This window comes from Euprymna scolopes, chromosome 1 (genome assembly GCF_053919585.1).
Source record: "Euprymna scolopes isolate OS-2025 chromosome 1, ASM5391958v1, whole genome shotgun sequence".
NCBI lineage: Eukaryota > Metazoa > Mollusca > Cephalopoda > Sepiida > Sepiolidae > Euprymna > Euprymna scolopes.
In genome coordinates, this window is record NC_136482.1 from 153,601,268 (window position 1) to 153,607,267 (window position 6,000).

Below are 6,000 nucleotides of genomic sequence, written 5' to 3' on the forward strand. Positions count from 1 at the left end.
ATATTGTTTTTCTGTCTCGCTATCAATTGGGACAGTTGCAACTCATTTTTGAAAACTTGATTCAAGCCATTTGTAAATTTTAATATCGAAGACTGAGGCATTGATTTATGCTTTTCATTTTTTTCAAAACATTCTGTCGAACTTCCATGTCTGATGTTTCTACCAACATATTTTTCATCATGACTGAAAGTTCAACAATGTCTGTCTGTCTGTATGTATGTTTGTTTGCATGTCTGCCTAAACTTTTGACAGAGGTGACGGATTTTCACGAGAATGGTAACGTTTTGAAGCTCGTCAAATATTGAAAAATTAGCTAAAAACATTAATTCCTTCACCCTCAACTGAGCACTTTTCAACAGGGGGGAGGGGTCCCTTTTTTTTGCGATATTTTCAAAAGTCATCCCCTCTGTTTGATTGACTAGCCTTAATTTAAATTTTCGGCACTTCCGATTTGGCGATGACAGCAAAGACGTCACATTCTTTTTTTTTTTTTTTTTTACATTTTTTTTCCTCCTTTGTGGTATGAGTTCGAGCCTGCCTGCCTACTACCACTTTTTTTTTTGCTCAACACACACCTCCAAACACCCGAGCAATGCCGGGCACCCAAGTTAGTTTTTAATAAGAAACAAAGGGTAATTGAAAAAAAGGGGGAAGAGGATTTCGATAACAAGACATTGTAGGAATTTTGTTCCTTATTGAGACTGTCAATAAAATTAAAGGCCATAAAATTATTTATCTTTGTTTATATTAAGTTAGATATGTGTATATGTTTATATATTTCTATGTATAAGATTAACTCCAAACTAATTAACAGATCATTATGACTTTTGGAACACAGCTGCTAGGTGTGAGGGTATTTGGTTTTATACAAAGGGAAGCAAATAGGATGTGCAAGCTCTTCATGAAAATTCTAATAACTCTAAGTTTTGTGAACATTTAACAATAGGCATTAGGCACCAAGCAATAAAATATTCCCAAAATTTCACTTTATTCTGAATATTTATAAAGGTTTTTGGTGACATAATATGGGCACGGTCTCCCATTTGAAAATTAAAATATTTCAGATTTGCAGATTCATAGTCTAATTGTGACTTCTGACCCTGTCCAAGGCGCATATAGTTGTGATCGTCTTCCTCCGAGAGCTCTCTACAGGATGCTTCCGCGCCGCAGGCCTCGTTTATCGGGTTGATAATTAGCTTCTCATGCAAGCAAAAGAAGACAAACTCAGATATCTCTATTCTACTCAATTAATTCAAGAGAAATTTACAAAGTGTGTTCACAAATATACAATTGTTCAATTTGATTTCATACAAAACACTTTTAAGTCCCAATTAGATTTAGTCTCTCTGTAGTGACGGATGGCAGAGAGATGGGGGTGTGGTGATGATCGCTCGGTCTAGTTTCGACTTGGCTCCAACTTTACTCTGAGATTTTTGGCACAAGCATTCGCTTATATTGGAAGGTGATGGGATAGGTAGGGTTGCTTACCAGACCATGCACCAAGTCATTCCAGGAAACTCCTGATCTAATGTTTGTGTGCTGGTGAATCTGCGAATGTTCGCAGGTTTCAGTTTCCACAGACAGAGAGGTCAATCCTTTGACCTCTCGTCTGGCCCCAGAATCGAAATCATATTCGTGATGATTTCAAAACACCATCAAAATTTGTCACTTTCCCCAACAATAAACGTATATATCTGTTTTACTAAACATAATAAATTCATAACTTAACTCTTTCTTTCAGCCAGATTACCCACCACTGCCCGGGTACCCAATAATGCTTCACAGTTAATACCAGCATAGTTGCCCGGCCTTACTCAGTGTTTCGGGGGTTTTAATCTCCCCCTAATGGGGAGCTCTGCCATTCCCAGAGGTGGTTACGCCACATAATGACTATGAATCAGATTTAAGCAAGTTTCTTTAACTTTGGTTTTATCTTGAAACGCCGTAAGCTTAAGCCTTAAATTGTAGACATTTTCTAGATTCCAAGTCAACTTTAGAATAAGGATTTTAGATATAAAGCTGACTATCATTATATCTTGATTTTTAATCTTTGTAAGAGGAGCATGAAAATATTACAAAACTGCTCAGACATCACCCATTCCTCCATACATAAGGGACTGCAGAGCAAAGAAAATCATTTTTTTTTTTTTTTGGGTTAAGTCTTTGGAAAGTTTGGAGCTTTGAGAAAACTGTTCACTGCCCCACCCCGCGTGAAAGTACTTGTCTTTTAACCGATCGATAAGCAAGGAATCGGTCATGGAAAACAAAGAAAAAGGCTCTGTTTGAATGCTATCAAAGACTACCAGAAAAAAAAAAAAAATCAATATTTATATTGTATTTCTCCTGTGAAAAACTGTACATAATTATTTTTATTTTTCTCTTTTTGTAATAATTAATTTTTATACAAAAACTGGAACCTGAGTCAACGTCGAATTATTTATCATTATTACTTGCAAGTTAACTTCAAGAAAACAATCAAATTGAATGATTTCTTTTTCAGCGGGAGAAAAAAAGAGAGAGAGGATCCTCAAACTATTACATCCAGCGTCATATCAACCCTATCTTTGTGGCAGCGACTGAGACTGTATTGTAGGACTTTTGTGAATGTTCGGATCGAACCACCTAGGACTAGACTTGTAACTGTGTGGACACTACGGTCTTCCTCGTGTTGCATCTTAACTGAGGGAGGTCGGGTCTTCACACGTTAAGCAGCAATGTTCTTCAAAGTGCTGCCATAGTGTTATATCTGATGATATCCATTATTGATTTAACAACTAACTCAAAAATGATCATTGGATGAAGAATAACCTTTAACAGACTTATTTAAGAACTTACAGATTAAATGGTAATGTAGAAGCTGCCGGATGTGTTATGATTCAAGTCTGTGATCAAGACACATTCTGTTTACCTCTCAAACTGTCATGGCCAACTTCCCTCTACTTCAAAGGAAATTACTCTTTCTTCTTCAGTCCAAGGGAAATAACTATTATTTTTTTTGGGGGGGGTGTACCAAACAGATGGTTGTGTCATTTGCATTAATTTCAATGAACGATCTCAGAATATTCATTAGAAGATAATTGGTGAAGATCAGGAAGAGGGTTGAGCCCAGAATGGATCTTTGAGACATGCCATATTGATTCTTTGTTCCTTGGAATTCAACAACTACTTTTACAGATCTGTAGAAAAAGAATTTGATAATTGAAAAGACATTGCCACAAATTCCAGAGCTAGCAAGATTGCAGAACTAACCTTACTGTCCTAGAAACGACGCCCACCCTCCCAACAAATTTTGTGCAATATTTAGTCAGCACATCAGCCAGAATATTATCAATATTGTTGGTTGCTGAGTAGATTGCTTTTGCTGGGGTAATTTACACCTTTTTGGTTTATCTGATTCAAACAACTAATTCATGCCGTACAGGAGACTGATTGTTCTGTACTGTGTTGCAGAAGACTAATTTTTATTATCTATATATATAAAAGGCAATAATTTTTATTATCTATATATATAAAAGGCTCTTGATAGGGTTTAAAACAAAGGTTAGTTCTGCAATCTTGCTAGCTCTGGAATTTGTGGCAATGGCTTTGCAATTATCAAATTCTTTTTCTACAGATCTGTAAAAGTAGTTGTTGAATTCGAAGGAACAAAGAATCAATGTGGCATGTCTCAAAGATCCATTCTCACAAAAACTTCCAACAGAGGCAACGGATTTTCACCAGATCAGTATCGTTTTGAAGATCGATCCTTTGGACGACAAATATAAAAAGAATTGGCTAAAAACATTAATTCCTTAACCCTCAACGGGACACTTTCTTTACAGGGAGAGGTAGCAAAAAATCGTTCCTTCATGACAAGTTAGCCAAACACGCACGCACAAAAAACGGTCTTTCTTGAATTGATAGAAACATAAAAAAAAAAAATTACCCAATTTCACTGGCACACTCATAGATCAGTCAGTTAAGGAGCAGCGTCGTTATCTTAAGAGTGCATGTTCAAACTGAGATGTAAGATTTTTTTTTTTTTCGATTTTGAAAGTTTTAATATCAAAACAGGGTTATTTATGCTTTTCTTTACGTTCACTGTCTTTTTGTTTGTTTTTGTTTTTCCGATTTTTTTAAAGAAGTTTTAACATCGTTTTGCATCACATTCGTTTTTTTTTTTTGTGTTTTTTTCATCACTTTTGCTGTTTTTTTTGTTTTCCTGATTTTTAAAAGAAATTTTAACATTGTTTTTTTTTTAAATATTTAAACAGGGTTATTACTTTGCTTATTCTTTATTTCCCATTTTGTTTGGATTTACCCCCCCCCCTCCAAACACCCGGGAAATGCCAGGTACCCCCCCACTAGTTTTTAAATAATAGACATATAGACAAAGTTTTCCTTTCCCAAAGTATTTTGCCTTTAAGCAATGACTGAACAAGTTTCTGCCTAGTTCCTACCACAATTTTTTAAACATAATGACTGGAATATTGTCAGAACTAGTTGCCTTGCTGACATTAAGTTTCTTTATAAGGTAATAATCTATATATCTATAAAAGTGAGAATGTGTGTGTGTGTGTGTGTGTGTGCATACTTCTCGACCTATATACTCAGCAAATTTTTTATCTATAGAATTGAAATCTGGTATATAGGATGTTCAGACATGTGGAAAACTTTTTAATCAATTTTCATCCAGAAAAAAGGGCTGCTAAGGGGTGAAAATTAAAAAAATTGGTACGAGGGTGGGTGGTCATCGGATTTTATCTGTTTGTCAACTGTTTCACAAATGTGCATGCGTGAATAGTTAACATGACAGATCACTTATGTTAAGAGTAAGTTGGTTTGAAAACACTTTTTAAAGATCGTGTCCAGCTGGCTTAATGGTTATCATACTTGATTCACTGGCTTTGGTTTCGATCTCAGCTCGAGTATTTTTTTATTTTTAACTAACAAGAAGTGAACTGTTTAGAAAAAAGAACATAATACTCACATGCACACGTCTTAGTTTCTGTATGAATTAAAGCATAATATTTATGCTTATTTTACGACCGAGCAGCCTGCTAGTATAACAATAATTCTTGGAATTCTACAAATGAATATCATGAAACGAGGTCAAATATCTTTACAGAACTAGAAAATCTCTTTAAACAAACTATACAGCCGAAACTGACTAAAAGAAATAGATACAAGGGAAATATTTTGGTAAGATGCTCAGGACCATTCATAAACTAAACCAAAGAATCTGGTTGAAAGGACCAGGAAATGAATGAATCGATAAAAAAAGCATAGAATTCTCTGTGATACTGAAATACAAACTCATCCAAGCAAGAAGACCAGACATACCGATAGTCAACAAGAAGTAAAAATCTGTCAAACAGTAAAATTTCACCATCCCAGCAGATCAAAGAGTTAATCTGACGGATACAGAACAACTAAGTAGATACATCGAACGTCAGAGAGCAGAAGGGACTGGAGCAGTAGTTCTCAACCTTCTTTAGTTTGTGAACTCTTTCATCATGTAACAGTATAATATTTGCAGATCTTTCAAAATATATTCAACTCAAACTGTGTCTTCATACTAACTGTTGGCAATATTTTTGATATAATAAAAGGGTATGATCACCAAAAGTTGAAAGGTTCTACTTCTAGACACTGGCGATAGAAACTGACCAATCAAATTAAGCCACATTCTGCTAGCAACCAAACTGGAACTGTGCAATAAAATTTTTTTTTTTACACAAAGGAGTCACCACTTATCAAGGCCCAGAGGCCACTCAAGGATAAGGGTTAATAAGTGTACAGTGGTCAATGAGAGACAATGACGTAGTAATTGTTAGTAGTGGAAATTTGGATGACTTAAGGGGAACGGCTCATCAAGAACTTGTTTACGTTGGACTTGAAGATGACCATATCATAGTCAGCCGGAAAGCAGGCGAATGGAAGAGAGTTTCACAGGTGTGCAGTTCTAAGAAAGAAGCTTAGTTCATGGAATCTACATTTAGGTATAAACCTAAAAGCACA